The sequence below is a fragment of the Bidens hawaiensis genome, unplaced genomic scaffold (assembly GCF_021521415.1).
Source record: "Bidens hawaiensis isolate Kalapana, Puna unplaced genomic scaffold, B.hawaiensis_p1.1 tig00052657_1, whole genome shotgun sequence".
Taxonomy (NCBI): domain Eukaryota; kingdom Viridiplantae; phylum Streptophyta; class Magnoliopsida; order Asterales; family Asteraceae; genus Bidens; species Bidens hawaiensis.
Genome location: NW_027499481.1, coordinates 1 through 23,230, shown reverse-complemented (window position 1 = coordinate 23,230; position 23,230 = coordinate 1). Strand labels below are relative to the sequence as shown.

The 23,230-nt window shown below is 34.4% G+C and overlaps 1 pseudogene; it reads right to left on the bottom strand.

Moving 5' to 3' along the window:
• Positions 1-13,086: 13,086 nt before the first annotated feature.
• On the bottom strand, positions 13,087-22,404 carry LOC143599756 (chaperonin CPN60-2, mitochondrial-like; annotated as a pseudogene).
• Between the last annotated feature and the right edge of the window lie 826 nt (positions 22,405-23,230).

Sequence of the window (23,230 nt, the reverse complement as noted above, 5' to 3'; positions counted from 1 at the left end):
GATTTTGAATCCAAAAATTGGAGTTTGTGACCCACTTGATAATTTTATGTTTTGATTTCAAAATGAGAAGATGAAAACCATTAAAGAAAAACATGTTTGTTAGTCACTTGATAAAAAACCATGATTGTGAGATTCTTAATTATACCTGTCATGAAGAGGAAACATGTTTTTTTTTTGTCAATGGAATTGAAGTCGCACAGCAGTAGAAATAGAAAGAAAGAAGAGAGACAATGGCCAATGGGTTTTGTTTTGTTGGTAAGCTTTCAACTTTCAATTGGAATGTTAAGGATATATAACACGAGTAACCACCCCCCCCCCCCCCCACCCCCTCTTTACCAACAACATTCCTTAGCAAGCTCACTCAAAGCATAAATACTCAAAATGATCACTTTCTAAACTGTCTGATCCAAAATATTAAAACTAACGTCCAACAAATCTATTTATTACCCTTTCGTTTTTAAACCAACCACATCTAGACACGTATACACTTAAACTATCGCCCATAATTATATTCCGTCAGGCATCATATATATTATGTCGGGCTTCATATCCATTCTATTTGTTGGGCCTCCATATCTATTCCGTCAGGCTTCATTTTCGTATGTAATATTATTCCGTCGGCCCCAACATAATAGATATGAAATCCGACTGAATAGATATGAGGCCCGACAGAATAGATATGAGGCCTGACAGAATATATATGAAGCCCGGCGGAATAGATTTATGGCCGACAGTTTAAGTGTATTCGTGTCTAGATGTGGTTGGTTTAAAAACGGAAGGGTGTCAAGTAGATTTGTTGAATGTCAGTTCTAATACGTTGGATACGACAGTTTAGAAAGTGACCATTTTTAGTATTTTTGGTTTAAGTAGGTTAGTCAAGGAATGTTGTTGATAAAAAAAAGTCTATTTTGGTCATTATCCCTCAAATAAACCATACCTTTAGCCTTACAAATTCAATCAAGTAGAAGGAATTAGGAAATCTATGAGTGAAGGAAAGAACCCATTCAAATTCCATCCGTGTGAATCAAACAAAACATGATTTTCAGTGGAATCAATTCCAATTCCATGTGAACCAAAATGCGTTTAAGTATCATAGATTATATAGAGTGCGCATGGCATGACGAATCAAACCAATCCCAACCTAACAATATAATCACCGGTGGCGTACTATCAGAACCTATATTGGTATTCGTTTCTTTCTTTCTTTCTTTTTTTGTCAATGTAATACACATGTCGACATCCAGGGTTACTCAACTAAGCCATTTAACCAAACCATTGTAAATAAACTTTTTATAATTTTGTGATGCACGTAATATTTTATCGAACCAAACTAAGACTGTATGAATAACATAGGTATATGTATTTGATTTTATAGTTTTTGGTTTCGATACAATTCGGTTTCCGTAAAATTTTGGTCCTTTTACACTACCATCAGCGAAGTGATATCGTATCGTAACGCAACTTAATTTATAATTAATTTGCAATTTTAAGTTTGTAACTTTTATTACTTTTATGTTTAGTGAATATAACAAATTTTCCACGGAAACGTGCGAATGAATTCTACTAGTTCAAATAAAAACAACTAAAATGCAAAAGTAGAATATTTATTCTATGATAACTAAGTTTTATTATAGATTAAAGAATTATCTAATTAAGTATAATTGAAAAGTTTGTGTCACAAATAAGTTTTTCTAGACTATTTGTATATAAGATATATTTGTGGAATAAAGTCATGAACTCTTTGATAGTGTGGCAGGTGTAGATTTCTTTAAGTTGTTTTGTGTTGGCAGTGTCATAGTTCGAATCCTAATTTTGACATGTGAATGTTTTTTTTTCTATTAGATACATGTTTTTCTTTTTTCTTTTTTTCTATTAGAAAATAAAGTGACAAAATCGAATGAATACTTAAGTTTTTAACGACTTTATGTAGTTCGAATCTTACTCTAGACCTGCGATTTTTTTTATTTCTTTTTTTGGTTTGTTTCTATTTAAAAATGAAGTGACAAAATTGAATGAAAGTATAGAATACCTTTTACGAGTTGAGGGGTCAACTGGCCACGATAAGTAACTATGATTTAATTAAAGTTTCCATTGTTATGTCAAAATACTTAAAAAACCAGCTACTCTTTTTTAACGACATATTAATTAAAGCAACTACTTTTAATCATCACCTCTGATGCTTCAAGAAAAAGGGTAAGGAGGACCAACATGTTGAATTATTAAATTCAAATGGCTTAAACTTAAGGTAGTTATTTACTTTAATCCATGGATGAATTCACAGTACCCAATGTCCAACGCTTGCTTTCATGTCATACATCCGGCACTTGTTTTCATGTTAAAATGCCTCATTATTAGGCATTTTACGCCATTTGGATTTCATAAACATTTTCCCCGTTCTGAAAAGTTTAATTATTAGCAATAATTCAAAATAAAAAAGAATAAAATATGATCAAACCTTCTGATGCGTCATAACCAAGATTCGGGCCATCTTGCTCTAAAAGCCCATCAACCATATCCGAACCCTCTACTCTAGCATTAGAAGCAATTGTTTGAACCGGCATCTACAAGCAGTATAGTCTTATTTACCATATAACCTATATATACATTAGTTTTTATCCCATGTATTACGGGGGTTGCTTTATATTGTTTGTTATAATATTTATTTATTTTTTGAATTTATATTTTTTTTATTGTATGAAAGTTAATAATATACTTATGGTTTGATGATAAGTTGTTTTACAAACAAATGAGATGTTATAACCCGGTTTAAAAGTTATATGGTCTTGATGAGACCCAAGACCCGTTTTATTTTTTTATTATAAAATTGGTTTTTTAATTATAAATAATATTTATAAAAGTGTGCACCCATAATTATTTCGATCGTCGCATGGTCCACATAGTTCGTTTCATTGCGTGGTTTAAGAGACATTTTTTTTTGTTTTTGGGATTGACTTTTTAATAAGTAGGAAAATGGGATACATAAATGAAACAGTTTAAAAGCTTAGAATATAAATCAATGGTGGAAATAACAATTCGGCTTAAATTAAGTAGGGACGATCAAATAAAATAAAATAAAATAAACAAAAAAAAAATAAAAATTTGGGTAAACAATATGAAATAAGGTTCGAAGACAAAAGTCATCTAGATAATTGCCAAAGTCTATAAATCGAGGTACTAAATGAAATTGATAAGATGAAACCCGATAAAATAGAAATGAAAAGTCCAATAAATGATCACATAAGGTGGGGATAAACGATTATACGACTTGTAATAACGTCGTACGATGAGTTTCACACGTGAACAAACTTGAGGTTATAAATAATTAGGATTTCGATTGCGTGAATCACAAGAATGAGGTGAGTTTCTTTTGGGGTGACGCATACGTGCATCAATATAAATAAAATAGTATCTAGTTAACAACCAAAACCATCGATGAAATGTGATAAAAAGTGAATACGGCCACTATTGTGAGACCATTTATATAATCGTCATTATAATAACGGTTTCTAATAGCGCCAAAACTTGTAGACAGCCACACATAGGCCATTAATAGATTAGATGAAATGATATAGAATAACATATAGAATTCGTGTTTACATAAATGCTCAAATATAAATAACTTAGTCATGTAAATATCGTTTAAAAGATAAACGAGATTTTTTTTTAGCGAAAACTGAGGTTTTGAAAGTATTGCACAAATTCTTATTGAATAGTTTGCATTCGGTCATGAAAATCAAAACACAACAATGAAATCTCATGTGCAAAATATTGTCATCAAAACATCTCATCAAATGAAAATAAAATCGCAATAGTTGTGAGACTCGAATTTAATGTCGAAATATGTAAATCGCGTAGCGTATAATAGACTAAAACTGAAAATGAGGTCTTAAATAAGGCTGTTTTATTGTTTCTAAGAAATGTACATAATAACAAAACATCGCGGTAACGCATTGCTAGGGGAAATATTTAAATTATTATTGATTGTAAATCTTGTAACCCAAATTGTTAAAGGAGTCGTATACATAAAGCGGTTGTGATAAAAAAATATTTATAAAATAATGCTTGCGATAATAAGAAGTAATAGTTTGCGTAAATCGTTATTGAGCAAAAATTTGTGTAACAATATAAAATATTTATAATTGCGTCCCAAGATTTGCAAAGTCGTGGTCATTGAGTTTATGCAATATGAGAAAAGTTGTAATTTATTAATAAATAAATTTCCGCATTCAACATTCAAAGTGAAACCTCGGTTTATAAAGTTATTAAGAGATTTATCACCTTAAGTGACAATATTTAAAATCTTGAAATCATACATATAATCGTTTAATAACCCTTAAATACTATTCCTCATAATAAAATTTTGTTTTCATGACAATACCATATATATATTTAGGGTTTATAATTTTAAAAACGATTATTCGAACACATGATGTTATTATAAGTACACTAGTTGTATGTATGTATATATATATATATAAATTTCAGGGAAAAACGAAACTTGCATGCGTAGAGAGGGGTCTTAGGCTTCGTACGGTTAATGGTTGGAAATTTAGTAGTAAGTGAGAGTGTTTAGGTCGGCTTGAGTAGTTGAGTTTTCTTGAGTTGAATCGATGGGGTTTGTTGAGTTTAGGTCTTTTGAGTGGGTTAGGCTTGGATGATTTGTGTGAGTAGTGGTTGGGCTTATTTGGGCTCGGGTTAAGTTGATGGGCTGGATAATTTGATCTTGGTTAGTTTGGGTGGAGATTTGGTTTATACATATATTTTGTAAGGAGTGTTTGGGTTTCTATTTTGATAACAAATTTTATGTTGGATGGGAACGGTGTGGCTATATGATTTGTGACTCGACATAATATGGGTCGAAGGATTTTAAGTCATAGTTGGGTAAGCTTTGGTTTGTATATGTTCAAGGCATTTGTGAGTGTGTTTGTCGGTGTCTTTGAATTATTAGGATAGTGAGTTAGGTAGGTTTTTATGGCGCAAAAGTGTCGGTATTTATGGCTTTTTGTTGGGTTGATTTTGTACATCTTGGATTTACGTGGGGGGTTGGAGTTGGTGAAGGTATAACTTTTGAAGTGGAAGGGTGGTTCGATTTAAGGCAGTAGTTTGAGATGAAATACGGGTGTTTGGGAACTTGTGGTTGCGTTTAGGGAGATTTTTTTTACCCATAATAAGTATTAAACTGAAAATATCATAATTTATAAATAATATTTGAAGCATCCATGAAAATTTTGATAATAAAAATTACAAGTTAATATATATATATATGAATATATATGTTGTATAAATAGATTTTTTTTGAGATCCGAGCGTGTGAATCATACAAATTTTTTTATAAAGATTAAAATAAATTTATTTATTTATTGCTTATGAGGAAATTTAAAATACGTAAATTGAATGTTAAAATTTGTTATGAGGTTTCAATATTAAATGATGAATGTCGTCTTTGGGAAAACAAAGTTGCGAAATAATTTTTTTTTACCAAGTTCGTTATTAATATCGTGTAACAAAAATATCATTGTAAGTTAAATGACTGACATTGTAAATCGAGAAATCATAAGTAAACGATTTTGATCTTTAAAGTAAAATTTCTATGAAGTTTTGCATGAGAGTTTCAAGAAGATTACAAAGTGTAAGTTTGTGACTTTCTTGAAAGATCATGGCAAAACTATCATAAGAATTTTAAAACGCGTAAAATCATATGATGTAAATTTTTATTTGTGAAAATTTATAACGAACCAAAGATTGCATGGTGATAGTTGTTATAAAATAAATTTGGGTAACGAAAATTCTACCATGCATATTATATAATATAGTATAATTAAAAATGTCGTGAGAGGTTTAAATAATTAAAATTTCGAAGTGATCGTCCAAAATAAACGGAATAGTTATAAAAATAAAAAAAAATTATAATTTTTTTTTTGTACAAGGAACCTTCTTAATACGATGAAATTCATATAATAAGATTTTTTTTTTGTAAATAGTCTTAATGAAAATATATGACATATTAAAAATCATTATGAATAGGTCAAACTATATATATACATATATTTATTTATTTATTAATAACGTAGAGATTTTAATGAACAAAATTTGCAATAAAAATCTTTGTGAAATCAAGATGAGAAAATTGGTGTAAAACTTTACCATATAAAATCGAGATATAAAAGAATTATTAACAATAAGAAAAATATAACATTTATAAATGAAGACTTGATAAGAATTTATAACAAAATAAAGGAAAAATGGTATAAATTCTTGAAATTTGTAAACAATGTCTTAAGAATTTAAAGATGGAAAAATCGTGTATGAACCACCATGACTTGATATTCCAACTCTAAAAAAAATACATTTACAAAACACCACGTTGGAGTCCAAACATGTGCACGAACCACCGCGACTTTTCATGTTTTTGACTCAAATAACAATAATAACACAATAAATCGAGATACAACGTCATGTCAAAACACTAGTCCACGAACCACCACGGTTCTATTGTTTAAACACCGAAAATTAGGATGGCGAGCGGAACGCTCGCATTCGACTACTTAAACTGGTCATCTTATATGAGACAATCTTTAAGGAGATTTGAAACAACGGGATCCAAGTTAAGCTCGTGATCCATGAAACACAATATAAATCTAATGTTTTTGCGTTTTAAGGTAATGATACCTTGGAGTACTATGAAAGTGTGTGTATGTGTATATTTATGATTTGATAAAATAAATAAGTATATAAATAAACAAGTGCATTGAACAATTAAGTAAGGTAAACACGTATAGGCAACACGTATAAGGACCCTAAAGTAAAGACTATACTAGGTCGTTATGTCTAACCACCTATCCTATAGTCTTGTGGCTCTGATACCAATCTGTCACACCCCGACCAAAGGCGGCGGAACATGCCGGGGTGCAACGTGATTGGACAAATACACAAGACACTATTTAAAGTGACAATATTTATTTAACTCATTTAATTTCAACAAATCGATAAACAACACATCTCGTCTACACAAACAAGTTGAATACAAGTAGCAATTATATTGTTCGTTTTACTAATATCCTAATAGTCTTGGTAACGTTTTTTCGTCAAGTCCTCGAGTCAACAAAAGTCAAACCTGTAACATTTCATAAAATAAAGTTTGTCAACACAAAGGTTGGTGAACAATTCATAAGTTTGAGCATATAAGTATATAGTAATAAAAAGCCACAAAACTTGTATACAAAACAATAAATAAAAGCAACAACTTGGATAAATTGACAATCGCTAATAGAATTACATTAGCGCCACCTAGCTACAAGGGGTTGCCAAGTAGTCTAGGATTTAATAGAATATCGTTAATTGCATTATGTTAACGACACCGTGCTATAAGAGAATACCAGATAGATCACGGATTTATAGACTTCCCCATGACTGAAAGCGATAAACACATAGGCACATAGCATGTAAGCATAGAATACCAAATCAAGCAATTATTCAAGTAAAGTATACAAATCACGTTTGTGGGTTTAAGATTCAAGTAAATAAAGCATTTAGTTTGATAGGTATGAAATGTCACCCCAAAACGAAAGGTGGAAAAAGGGGTATGAAAGTACTCACCTCGACTGATGAACCGAGAAATAAATAGATAAATAAATGAAGCTCAAACGGTAAACGAACATATCCAACTTGAAACGATAAACACCTTAGCTAAAATAAATAACATAATACATATTAATGAACTTGAAACCATAATGAAACTATATTAATGGGACGGTTCGGTTGTTAATCGGATTATCGGTTAATTTGTTAATGGTTAGGGACTCGTACTTAAATGACAATTAAAATAAAATAATATTATTTTATTGGGCTTTTAAATAGTTAAACCAATATTAAAAGAAATAAGACGGGTTTAAATCAAGAGTTCGGTCTTATGAAAATGAATAGATAATAAAGTTTATAATAATATTATTAATGATAATGATAGTAATGATAATAATAATTCTAAAAAAAGATATGTTAGATATACATATATATATATATAGATATGTAAGATAATGACGGTAAAAATAATAACCATAATTATTATTAATAATACTAATAATAATAGTTAAAGAATAAAGATCTTAATATTAATTAAAATGTTGTTGATAAAAATAATATTAATAGTAAGTAATGCTACCATAGTCGATGTCGGTTTGATCTCTAAACGAATTCATAAAATAAATATAATAATATTATTGTAAATAAATAAATGATAGAAGTATAATTTTAATAAATAATAATAATATGATCTTTAATAAAAATATTAACAACTTTAATATTTATACGAATAATGATACTAATAATAATAATAATAATAATTGTTAAAAATAATGAGTTATATATATTTAAATAGTTTTATACTAATTATACGACTTCTAACTACGATAACACAAAATCGGTTTAAACGTGGGACTCGAACTCGGGTTTTGACGAGACGACTCAACAATCTAATCCCGAAACACAATTTATTAACAATCTAATTCTATATTTTATATAACAATTTATAACCAAACTTTTATATCCGATTATTAACAATTTAAATCCGACACTCGATATATGAAAGATTAATAATAACAAAACCCAATTAAATTGTACCTATTAGTGAACACGAGTCGTCGGAGATGAAGACACGGAGGGTTGCCGGAGCCAAATTCCGGCAGATCCGAGAGAGAGAGATGGAGTAAGAGAGAGAGAGAGACATTGCGAGAGAGATAGAGAGAGATATGAGGAGGGAGAAATACGGAGAGAGAGCAGAGAGATAAAGAGAGAGAGAGAGAGAGACGGTGAGGGTCACGGTGGCCAAAAGTCGCCGGAAAAACGAGGAGAGCCGAGAGAGCTTGAACGATCACACGGCGGCCGGATTTCTGGTCGCTGGAGAAACGCGGGGGAAAGGGGGTGCTGCCAGGAGTGCGTGAGAGGAAGAGAGGGTTCGATGGTGTCAGGTTTCGGACCAGAGGGAGAGACGAAGGGAGGTGGTGGTGCGGGTGTGGTGGCCGGAGGCGGCTTTTCGCCGGAAATGGAGGTTCGCCGGAAAACGGCAGGAGGTGGTGGGGTGCGGTTGGATGTTTGTGTGTGTGTTGGAGGTGGTGGCCAGAGGGGTGGCGTCGGCTGTGGCGGCAGCGGCCGGAAAACAAAGGGAGGAAGAAGATGATGGAGGTTGTATGTTAATGTGGGTAGGGTTAGGGTTTTGGGTTGGGATATATGTATGCATATTTTCATAACAGCCCCCTCAAGTTTCAATAAATGTTTAAAACAAGTTTAAAGGTTTTAAAAGCTTATAACAACTTAACGAAAATTAGTTTGAACCACTTATGTTTTTCTTGACGACTCTATAATATGACTAACACCGATTTATTAGTGATCGAGATATATAATAATATTATATGATAAATAAATAAAGAAACAAAAAGATGTTGAGTCGGGTTTGTATAATAAAGGTTTGCAACACGAATGCAAATCGATATCCGAATTTTGACGAATGTCACATCCCCCATCAGTGAGTAAGACGTACTCACCAGTCGAATAACGAGTAGAAGGTTGATGATCTCTCGTAGACCGCCTGAGTGGGACAAATGTAGGCATATCAACTGGTAACTCGGGATGAATATCCTCATTTAACTCCACATGCTCTTGATTATCAACATTATTGGTACCATGTTGTTCGTCATTTTGAATGCCATCTTCGTGATGTGGCTCAGAATGCTGAGTAAGAATAGGGTCCAAATCAATGAGATCATCATTATACTGAGGAACTACCTGTGTCTTCTCAATATCTTTCAAACTCTCGTCTTCCACAAACACAACATCAAGACTTCTAACAAGCTTCTTTGAAACCGGATCATATAGCCTGTATCCAAACTCATCTTGCCCATAACCAAGGAATATACACTGTCTAGACTTCACATCAAGCTTTGATCTTTCATCTTTGGGGATATGCACAAATGTTTTGCATCCAAAGACCCGCAAATGACAATACGAAACAACTTTGCCACTCCAAACTTCGTCTGGAACATCATTATGCAAAGGAATACAAGGAGTAAGGTTAATAACATGTATCGTTGTATGTAAAGCTTCTCCCCAAAAGGAATTAGGCAACCATGCATGTGATAGCAAACACTTAAACCTTTCAACCAAGGTTCGGTTCATCCGTTCTGCTAAGCCATTCAACTGTGGTGTCTTTGGAGGTGGCCTTTGGTGTCGAATACCCATCTCTCTACAATAAGCATTAAAAGGACCAATGTATTCACCTCCATTATCTGTACGAACACACTTGAGCTTCTTCCCAGTCTGTCTCTCAACTAGGGCATGAAACTGTTTAAACACATCAAATACTTGATCTTTAGACTTTAAAGTATAAACCCATACCTTCCTCGAATGATCATCTATAAATGTGACAAAATATAAGCAGCCCCCAAGTGTTCTAGTCTTCATAGGACCGCATACGTCTGAATGCACCAAGTCAAGTATACTTTCTTTTCTATGAGGCGGATGACTATGAAAAGAAACTCTCTTTTGTTTACCATTCATACAATGAGAACACTTCTTCAAATGAACATCTTTCACACCGGACAAGACATCTTTTTTCAATAAAATAGACATCCCCTTTTCACTTATGTGAGCAAGTCTCTTATGCCACATATCAGTCGCATCAGAATTCGTCAATGAATTAATCGAGTCTCTGGAAATCTTTGGATGTGCCATGTATAACTTTGAAGTTCTTTCACCTCTTGCCACGATCAACGAACCACAAGTGAGTTTCCAAATTCCACCACCAAAGGTACTGTGGAAACCATCATCATCTAATGTGCCTGCGGAGATCAAATTAAGTCTAATATCCGGAACATGTTTCACACTGTGTAAAACCAAATCCATCCTAGTATCAATCTTCAAACAAACATCCCCAACACCACCGATCTTTGATAGCCCATTATTACCCATCTTGACATTCCCAAAATCACCAGAAGTATAAGACGAATAAAAATCCCTTTGTGATGTCACATGACAAGTAGCACCACTGTCAACAACCCAACTCGAATCATCATGTGCAATGTTCACCCTATCATAATCACAACAAATATAAAACTCTTCGGTGGCAGTGTTAGTTTCAGAAGTACCTTCATCACTATCATCTTTCTTGTAGTTGTTCTTTTTATTGTTGTAATTAGCCTTCTTGTTCTCCTTTTTCAGTTGCCTGCAATATTTTACTGTGTGCCCTTTTCTACCACAATGATGACACTCATATTCTTCAAACTTCCCTTTGGACTTACTGCGGTGCTTTGCTCTATTACTCGGACCTCTGCTATGGCTTCTCCCCCTAATTTCGGTAACCAAGGCATCTGAATGTGAAGAGGAACCTTGTGACTTTCTTCTCATCTCTTCATTTATAACATTACCTTTAGCCAATTCCATAGTAATAATACCGTTAGCTGCGGAGTTGGACAACGATGCCCTAAAAGTCTCCCAAGAATCCGGTAACGTACCAAGAAGCCATAAACCTTGTATCCCGTCTTCAAACTTAATACCCATACCAGTAAGCTGTTAATAACACCATGAAAAACATTCAAATGATCAGTGACAGGAGTTCCATCACGGTATTTCAAGTTAATCAACTGTTTAATCAAGAACAACTTATTGTTCCCGGTCTTCTGAGCATACAACTCTTCAAGCTTGGTCCATAGAGTACGAGCATGAATCTCCCCGCTAATATGGTTCAAAACATTATCATCAACCCATTGCCGAATATACCCGCAAACCTTCCGATGCAAAATATTCCATTCTTCATCAATTTTATTTTCAGGTTTATCAGTACTAAAAACAGACAAATAATAATCCTTCACATAAAGAAGGTCTTCCATCTTGCCTTTCCAAACATGATAATTGGAACCATTCAAACTCACCATCCTACCCGTATTAGCTTCCATCGTTCAAACAAGTCTTAACCCAAGAACAAGAGCTGAAGCTCTGATACCACTCTGTTGGGAAAAACAACCACCTAGCCACGAACGGTAAACTAAAAGTGCGAAATTAAACTTCGTTTGGCTAAACTTTTCCCCGACCCGAATAAACCAATGAGGATGCAAACAAATAGGATAATATAAAAGTAAATATGACACAATAAATTTTTAGCGTGGAAAACCTCTCAACACGAGAGTAAAAAAACCACGGGACTACTAGAGCCGCTTCAAATCCACTATCACCAATAATGAGCAATACAAAAGTCTTCTCTAGGTAAAACTAGAGGCATACACAAATCATCATATACTTGGTACAACCAATCTTCAAGTCTATGGAATCAAACTACAAAAGAGTAACGAGTAAAAGGTTTCACCAACGAGAGAATTAATCGATCTTTGGCACGTCTCTTATCTTCACCAAAATACCAAAAGCTTTGTCGTCGTCTCTGTTGATCTTTGGCCGCAACAAAGGAACTCCAAAAAAACACCCTTTCGTATATGTTTGTGGTTTTCGGCAGAATGTATATCTCACAAACCACAAAACCTTAATAATATATATATTGTTGTTTCTTGTTCAAGATAACAAGCCCACCAAAAACATGGTGAGGACTCACGGGGCCCAAAGAAAAAAAACGTGAACCTATATATATATTTTTTCCCTTTCTTTTTATATTAATAAATAATAATAATAATAATAATAGTAATACCCATGTAATATATAATTGTTGTCGGGTTTTTTCATGGGCAAAAAATACCCCAACATTAGTAGTATACATTTTCATAGAATTGAGTGTTTGTGTCACATACAATGGTGTATAATTAGTGGATGTGTTAGTTGGCCGTTCTATGACTCTTTTTTTAACCTTTTAGCAGTTAATATTAGATAAGTGTGAATAATGTATCACACAATTTGTTTATTGACTTTGTAACATATAAGTGTAAGGCTAAACTTAAAGGATACAATTTTATTACAAATATATGCAAGGCTAATTATGTGGAGGTGATATCTTTAATTGATTGACTAGCTGGATTTGCTCTTTGATTGATATGTAGCTTAATATCCTCATATATAATTGATTTATTCCTTGATAGTTAAATATTCTTGGCATTCACACCGGAAAAAAAACTAATAAATATAATCCACAAAAATGGTTAATGTTTGTGTTTTAACCAACACCAACTCTTTTACTTACTCAAAAATAGCATCCATCAAGAAAACATTGGAGTCATATCATAATATGAATCTATTGATCAATAGTTGTTCATAAAACTTAATCTTAAATATATGTCTGTATGCTAATCAAATCGCTCATAAGCCAACTGCCAACAAAAAGAAGCGAAGTCACATTAAAATCACACTAACCCAACCCTTTGTATTTATTTGGTCTGTAGAATGTATGCCAATCTGTTGCAGTATCTAGCGGTCATCAAAGACGAAATCCTAAACACAATCAAAAAAACGGTTCAGTAATCAGATATAAAATAATCAAACTTGCCCCGACCCAACCACGGTCAGTTTAACTAACCTTGCTGCATCAACTAACGCGGTTCTAATCACTTTCAGTGGGTCAATGATTCCACTTTTCACCATATCCACATATTCACCTATACATCACGAGAGTTAATTATTAACGGTAATTCAAAACTAAGAAATAAATAAATTAAAAGAAAACAAATGATCAAACCTTTGGCTGCATCATATCCAAGATCCGGGTCATCTTGCTCTAAAAGCTTACAAACAACAACCGAACCGTCGACTCCAGCATTAGAAGCAATTGTATAAACCTGCATCTGCAAATAGTTAAGTAAAAACAGACAAGTTTATCATCTTATTTAACCGATAACTACGTTATAAACAACCGTGTGAAAAATGCAAAAACATGTTTATAGTTGTGAGTGTTCTAACCTTTACCGCATTTTGAACAATTTGAACACCTATTTTCTGATCAAAATTGGTTGTTTGCAACTTGTCCAATTCTTTAGATGCATACAAAAGAGCAACGCCACCACCTAAATAAAAATGGGATTGCTTAATATGTATCTATTGTTTAATGATTAATACAAGACAACAAATGCTATCCAATTTAATTACCTGGAACAATTCCTTCCTCAAAAGCCGCCTTCGTTGCATTTAACGCATATGTAACTCTATCTTTTTTTTCACCTACTTCAATGTCACTAGCTCCTCCAATCTAAATATTTCAAAACAAATCATCCCTTAAGCATAAAAGTAAATAAAAGCTACATGACAATACCTTGATAACAACACTCCTTGAAAGGTTGGCTAACCGTTTTTGAAACTTCTCTTTATCATTATCCGACGTGCTAGACTCAATTGCTGATCTTATCTGTCAAACAACACCATTTAACCTTTCCTTTATTCAATCTTGTTAATTGTTACAAATATATGTCATAGATTGAATATAATGGAAGTGCACCTGTTCACATCGTTGTTCTATGAACTCCTTATTACCATAACCATGAACCACAACTGTGTCATTTTTGGATACAATGACCTAAAACATTAATAAATTAACTAATTATAAACCAGTTTTAAATTAATCACCTAACTGCTGTTAATCCATGATTTAATGTAAGCATCTAGCTAGCAATTTAAACCTTTTTACAAAAGCCAGGAAACATACTACTGATTCTTCAGTTCCACGCTGCAGGTAGATTATAGATGGTAATTTTTGTAGGAACCGAGTTCGTGAATTGAGTAAATAAACAGAAAATTAACAAACAGTTTTATTACTCATACAATACAATGCAAGAATCTGAAATACAATACAGAATCAAAGAAATAAACCAAATACAATACAAAAAAAATGCAAACAGTTTGGCTGAGGATCGTGTTGAACACGGGGCACTTAAAACAATATTTCGAATCTCCCAAGAGAACTCGTTGTTTCCCAGGCTACAACAGCCGGAGCAGTAGTACTGCCGGAGTTAACCGTAAACCTGAAAAATGTTCGAATAAAAGAAACCAGAAATGTAGAAGAAGAAGAAGTTGGAAAAACCTTGCAACAATGCTTGTGTTGTGTGTAAGGTTTTGTGTGTGTTGCAACTTAGTTTACCTCTCTATTTATAGAGGAAAAACAAGGCACAAGTTCTCCATCCCACCAATGTGGGATACACCACTATAGTATTTTCTTTCAAATACACACAATCACACATCGATATCTCATTCATCAATGTCTATTAGTGTGCATTTGTTGTGTCATAACAACCTACTAATGCACACGTAACAAATTTTCCAACAATCCCCCACATGAATGGAAATCGATTCTTCGAAGTAAGTTTCAGCAGTTGATTATTGCCGGATAGGTAGGTGTTACCCTTTGAACCTTCCGTTGTGAAGCATACTTAGCCTCCTAGCGGTTTGTAATCGCGATGACTTTGAACAGACCCCCATTTGTGTAGACGACAATATGCCTTCACACAATACTTTCCCTGGTTTGGTCAACCCCTCATTCTTGTGTCCGTTATGGTCATGGATCACGGTCCTGGTTCTGCGAGAGCTCTAGGAAATTGCGCCTCCCCACAATTCCATTCGAAGCGACCACACTTCTCTCTAACATAGGTGATTCCCATGGATCATTAAAAGCATCATGGTTATTTCACTTAACCTTAATATGCTTAACCTTTTCCAAATGTCACTGGTTTTAGGGTACTCCCTAGGAGAAAGGACTAGGAAGTTCAAGACTCCTTTTGGTTTTGGGGTACTCCCCCACAGTGACTGCCTCTGGTCATATGATTAAGTTTGCCTATTGAACTTAGCTCTTGGGATCTCCAGTATTCTAAGTTAGGTTTCCCTCATACTTCCTTTATTGCGGGCTTTAGTCCCATTCCTCTCGACAACTTATAAAATTTATCCGTGCTTAAGCCTTTTGTTAATGGGTCTGCAATGTTACCTTCTGACCTCACATGGTCAATCGTGATAACACCCGTTGACAGTAGTTGTCGTATCGTGTTATGTCTACGTCTCATATGTCTTGATTTGCCATTATACATTGAACGTTGAGATCTACCAATTGCAGACTCACTGTCACAATGTATGCAAATTGTCGACAACGGCTTTGGCCATTGTGGAATGTCTTCCACGAATTGATGTAACCATTCTGCCTCTTCCCCAGATTTGTCTAAGGCAATGAATTCAGACTCCATTGTGGATCTAGCAATTACAGTTTGTTTGGATGATTTCCAAGATATTGCTGCCCCACCAAGTAGGAACACGTACCCACTTGTTGATTTGAAATCTTTCATATCCGAAATCCAGTTCGCATCAGTATACCCTTCGATCACAGCTGGATGGTTGGTATAATGCAAACCATAGTCTCTTGTGTATCTTATGTACCTAAGCACCCTTATAATAGCTTTCCAATGTTGAACACTTGGATTGCTAGTATATCTACTTAGCCTACTCACCGCGTATGCTAAATCGGGTCTCATACATGTCATGAGATACATTAGACTTCCAATGATTCTTGAATACTCTAATTGAGCAACCGGCTCAGCTCTATTTTTACATAGATGTAGAGTAGTGTCAACAGGAGAACGAGCCACTCGCTTGTCTTCCTTGTTGAATTTTTCAAGAATCTTGTCGACATAGTGTGCTTGACTCAAAGTAAGACCTTCTTTGGTTTTAATGATTTTTATTCCAAGAATAGTATCAACTAAACTCATGTCTTTCATGTCAAATCGTGCCTTTAACATGTCTTTTGTAGATTGAACCATTTTATCATTACTCCCAATGATAAGCATGTCATCCACATAAAGGCATAAAATAACATAACCTCCATTTGTGTTTTTAACATAAACACATTTATCACACTCATTAATTTTGAAACCATTGCCAATCATGACTTGGTCAAACTTTTGGTGCCATTGTTTTGGAGCTTGCTTCAAGCCATACAAAGACTTGATGAGTTTGCATACTTTACCCTTTTGACCAGGGGCGGAGAAACCCTCAGGTTGCTCCATGTATATCTCTTCTTCCAAATCACCATTTAGAAAAGCCGTTTTTACATCCATTTGGTGCCCTTCCAAACTTCGTAAAGACGCGATTGCAAGCACCAACCTTATAGAGGTTATACGTGTTACAGGTGAGTAAGTATCAAAATAGTCTAGACCTTCCTTTTGTCTAAAACCTTTGATCACTAGCCTCGCCTTGTATTTATCAATACTTCCATCGGCTTTCATCTTCTTTTTGAATATCCAACGATATCCAAGTGGTTTGCAACCAATTGGAAGATCTACCAATTCCCAAGTATGATTTTGTAAGATCGAATCAATTTCATTCTTGATTGCTTCTTTCCATTGAGGTCCTTCAGGTGAGGTCACTGCTTCATGGTAGGTATTAGGTTCACCTTCAACCATAAAGCTTACGAAGTCAGGACCAAAAGATTTTGCAACCTTTTGTCTTTTTCTTCGTCTTAAATCACCATTCTCAGTCTCGGGCCGTTCATGTGTTCCTTCATGAACCAAGTCGTCATTTTGTGTTGACGAGCTTGCACCTACATCATTCGCTCGTGATGATGAGGCCTCATGTGTGTGTCCTAACTTAGGAAACACGTGCTCAAAATACGAGACAGTATCGGGGCTCGCCTCCATGAAAGTGTTTACGTGTACATTTGGATTTTTGGATTCATGTACCAAAAACCGATGTGCACTACTATTGTGAGCATATCCAATGAAAATGCAATCAACAGTTTTGGGACCAATCCTAAGAGCCTTAGGATGTGGTACGGAGACTTTAGCTAGGCACCCCCACACTTTCATGTATTTGTACGAAGGTTCTCTTCCCTTCTATAACTTATAAGGAGTCTCGTCCCTAATCTTGAGAGATATCTTATTTAAAAGATAATTTTCCGTTAAAATGGCATCCCCCCACATGTCATGGCTCACCCCAGAACTAACCAACATGGCATTCATCATCTCTTTCAATGTACGGTTCTTTCGTTCCGCCATGCCATTTGATTGTGGAGAATAAGGAGCGATTAATTCATGTATTATGCCACTTTGTGCGCATAAATCCGCAAATGGTGAAACGTATTCACCTCCTCGATCGCTTCTCACACGTTTAATTTTCTTGTTAAGTTGTAACTCAACTTCATTTTTTAAACAAGATAAAATTTTCTATTGCTTCATCTTTACTTTTAAGTAAATATACATAGCAATATTTTGAGCAATCATCAATAAACGTGATGAAATATTTGTTTCCCCCTCTTGTTGGGCACATTTTTAAATCGCACACATCGGTGTGAATTAAATCAAGTGTTTCGGTTATTCTTTCAACCGATTTGAAGGATGATCTTGTAAGTTTGGATTCAACACATTTTTCGCATTTCGATTTTGTATCAACGTGGAATGTTGGTATGCTTTTTAATTTAATTAAACGACGAAGTGAATTGAAATTTACATGTCCTAATCTACCATGCCAAACATTTGAATTTAAAGACTCAATAATATAAGCAGAAGTAAATGCCTTATTCATTTCATTTCCAATCACGGTTACATCAAGTTTAAACATACCATTGAGGGCATAGCCCTTAACAACATACATTCCACGCTTAGTCAAGACAAACTTGTCCGACTCAAACACTAAACGAAAACCAAACTTATTAAGCAACCAACCCGAAACCAAATTCTTACGAATTTCGGGCACATACAAAGTGTTGCTCAAAGTAAGCTCTTTTCTCGAAGTCATCTTCAAGATCACATTCCCTTCACCCTTGATGTCGGTCGTTGCTTGATTCCCCATAAACAACTTAGCATCACTAGCAGCTTCCTTAAAGGTGCTAAAGAGGGTCTTGTCACCACACACATGACGGGTCGCACCCTTATCAATGAACCATCCTTGCGGTTTGTCCCCTCCAAGATTGATTTCTTCAATCATTGCCGAGAGCTCGGTGATTATTGCCACCAACGGTTCACCATTTTCATCCACCATATGTGCACGCTCACGCTTAGGCTTCTTGCATTGGTTCGCACGATGGTCATTCTCATTACAATTGTAACAAACACCTTGGAAGTTTGAAGATTGAGGTTTCTTTTTCACAACCTCCTTCTTCGGTCCAAGGTTCACCTTTCCCTTTCCCTTATCCATTTTACCCTTACCCTTATGCCCCCCCCCCCCCTAGAAGATTGTCCAAGTTCAACCATGTTGGCCTTAGCCATTGGCTCCACACGAGCTGATTTTTGAGCCGTTTAATTGTCATCCTCAATTCGAAGACGAACAATTAATTCATCAATAGTCATCTCCTTTCGTTTGTGCTTAAGATAATTCTTAAACTCAACCCAACTAGGAGGAAACTTTTCAATTATGGCTGCTACTTGGAACGTTTCTCTAAGTGTCATACCCTCAGCATGAATTTCATGAAGTATAACTTGTAGTTCTTGGACTTGGGTGATCACAGTCTTGGAGTCAACCATTTTAAAGTCCAAAAAACGGGCCACAACAAATTTCTTTGTTCCCGCATCTTCGGTTTTATACTTCTTGTCTAAAGACTCTCATAGTTCTTTGGCAATCTTTATCCCACAATAGACGTTATACAATGGATCCGCCAAACCATTGAGCACGTAATTGTGACATAGAAATTCAGAATGTTTCCAAGCGTCCAAAGCACTCACACTTTGGGCATCATCTTGGGCAGTGGGTATGGGCACTGTTTTCTCCAAGAACTGTGCTAAGTTCAAGGTTGTCAAGTAGAAAAACATTTTCTGCTGTCACCTCTTAAAGTGGACACCCGTGAACTTTTCGGGTTTTTCAGCATGGTTAGCCATTGTGGTCGCTCCCACATTGGCTGGGGTCAAATGGACAGCAGGGGTAGCATTAGAAGTGTTTGGGGTTGGTCATATCATTCTTAAACACATAAAACAGACCAAGTTAGTAACTTAGAAAAAAATTCAGAAAATTCTGAAATTTGCGAGATAAATTTATCCCGTGCGAGATAGCCAAAAACAACCCCAAAAATGAGCCTTTTCTGATTTCAGAATGCTAAACCAAGAACGAATCTGTCTAACTCCAACTTTGAAGATCCAATTCTTGATTTTGAGACCAAAACAGAAAAGAAAAAACTGTTTTTAAAACATATACTATTTTGAAACAAAACTGGTTTGGATCAAAATAGAATAGTTTCTGAAAATTTAAACAAAGTTTTCACGATAAGCTATCTCGTGCTAGATAGCCAAAAACAGCCCAAAAATGAGCCTTTTCTGATTTCAGAATGCTAAACCAAGAATGAATCTGTCTAAGTCCAACTTTGAAGATCCAATTCTTGATTCTGAGACCAAAACAGAAAAGAAAAAACTATTTTTAAAACATATACTATTTTGAAACAAAACTGGTTTGGATCAAAACAGAATAGTTTCTGAAAATTTAAACAAAGTTTTCACGAAACGGTTTTAAAAATATTGTTTTAAGATTGTAGGAACCGAATTCGTGAATTGAGTAAATAAACAGAAAATTAACAAACAGTTTTATTACTCATACAATACAATACAAGAATCTGAAATACAATACAGAATCAAAGAAATAAACCAAATACAATACAAAAAAAATGTAAATGGTTTGGTTGAGGATCGTGTTGAACACGGGGCCCTTAAAACAATATTTCGAGTCTCCCAAGAGAACTCGTCGTTTCCCAGGGTACAACAGCCGGAGCAGTAGTACTGCCGGAGTTAACCGTAAACCTGAAAAATGTTCGAATAAAAGAAACCAAAAATGTAGAAGAAGAAGAAGTTGGAAAAACCTTGCAACAATGCTTGTGTTGTGTGTAAGGTTTTGTGTGTGTTGCAACTTAGTTTACCTCTCTATTTATAGAGGAAAAACAAGGCACAAGTTCTCCATCCCACCAATGTGGGATACACCACTATAGTATTTTCTTTCAAATACACACAATCACACATCGATATCTCATTCATCAATGTCTATTAGTGTGCATTTGTTGTGTCATAACAACCTACTAATACACACGTAACAAATTTTCCAACAATTTTGACTCGTTTACTTAAAAAATGACCAAATTTTGACCCATTTATATAACTTCAAAACTCACCACACGAACAGTGACGGCAAGATCATGCAAGATTGCCTTTCGGTTTTCACCAAAACCAGGTGCTTTTATAGCACAAACCTATTTAAAAAAAAGTCAGTTACATAAACTAAGAACGATAGTTATTAATGAATAGAGAAAAATTCTTTGAAAGTTGTAAAAACCACTAATCCAGTCTGAAGCTTGTTAGCAATCAACGCAGCCAATGCATCTTTTTCCACATCTTCAGCAAGAATTAACAGGGGTCGTTGTTTCTGAAAAAGCATCATAATAGAATAATTGATCAGGTGATCAACAAATACAAATGGTTAACAATTCGTTGATTAGGTTAAAAAGACTTAGGGATAATACTCTCTTCTGTGCCAACTTTGACATTTTGTTAACAAAATCAACGCTTGAAATCTTGTTCTCGCGTATTACTAACACAGGGCAGTCAAGTTCCTGTGAATCATCAATGAATGTATGTATTCAAATATAAATGATACATAAAATACAATGTGAATACTAATATTCTAACAAAGTAGTAATCACACAAACTTACACATGTTTGATTTTTTTGGTTTGTAATGAACTGTGAAGACATGTATCCGCAGTCCAGCTTTATTCCTACAACAACTTCTAGTTCATTATACGATGTGTTCCCGTCCTACATCAGTCCATAATACGAATTTTGCAAAAAAAAAAATATAGTAAATTATCTGATGTTAATTTAAACAAATTAAATTGATCGAACTCCTAATAATTAAGGGTAAAGAGTAACTAAATGCAGCCTTACTTGAATTGTGACGACACCGTCTTTCCCAACTTTCTCCATAGCTTTGACTATTAATTCACCTATTTCACGTTCTCCGTTTGCAGAAGTTGTAGCCACCTGTTACTTATATTACATTCAGTACCCATCAGAAGGCAATTTCATACCAAATTTAATATACCAATTCACCAACCTGTGTGATCTCCTCAGATGTGCTTATCATGAGAGCCCTACTCTTCAAGTTTGCTACAACTGCATCGACCGCCATTTAAAACACCTCGCCTGAGGTCCTCTGCATTCACACCAGCTGCAACTGCTTTGCATCCTTCTGAAAATATTTCACGTGTAAGGACCACCGTTGTAGTACCTGAAACACAAACCATTAAAACAATTGTCACAAAAGGTTGTTAATTATTAAATATAATAACTAGGCGCAAATTATTCATCATGACAAGAATATTACCATCACCTGTGACATCGTTTATAGCAGTAGCAATTTGTTTCACAAGACTTGCACCAGCATTCTTGACTTTATCATTAAACTCAATGCTTTCTGCAACAGTTAGACCATCTTTTGTTGCTTTTAGTGCTCCGTTGCTTTGTTCAATCATCACATTAGCCCCTATATATAACGTTATTGCAAAATAAAACTTTTATCATAATACAGTGGACTAATTATCGTACTCCTAATCTTTAAAACATTCAACGTCAAAATTAGCTCGATAAGAGTCTCACACCTTGAACAGCACGTCCAAATATATAGATATTGAAATCTGGGTGACAAACTGTACATATTTACATTTATTATGTATAATGATCCACTCCAATTAGGGGCGCAATCTTGGCGGGGCCACAATTTACATGTAAAATACTCATTATTCCCATTTAAAAAAACATTTATATTTGCGTAATTTTTTTAAGCTTTTGTATATCTTTTTGAACGGTCAAAAACAAATAATTGCGTAGATACTCTGTACGAGATGACTCAATGACAAAAAGCAACAGCTAGCTCTTGAGCGCATCCAAGTTATATGTAATAATAACTAGTGTTTTACCCAACGTTATGTGCGTTATGACATTAGAACTAAAATAAAAAACAAATTAAAAACTTAGGTTATGTGTGTTACACAAATTTGGCAGTCTTTGTCACGCTTGTTATGATACCGAAACTAAAAAAACAAAAACAAAATATAAACAAAATTGGTATCCTGTCAGTATTCGTTATTGTACCGATACTAACACAAAATGCGGTGATTGTACGTAAACTCGGTCGGTTTCACTTAACAACATAATTATCCAGTCCACTCCAAAGTTAATTTGAAAAGATAACCATTCTACAAACACAAAACATAAATAACAAAATTAGAAAATAATAAAACAATGTTGAAACATAAACCATATACACAAAAAACATAAATAACACAATCTAAAATATAAAACAACAATTT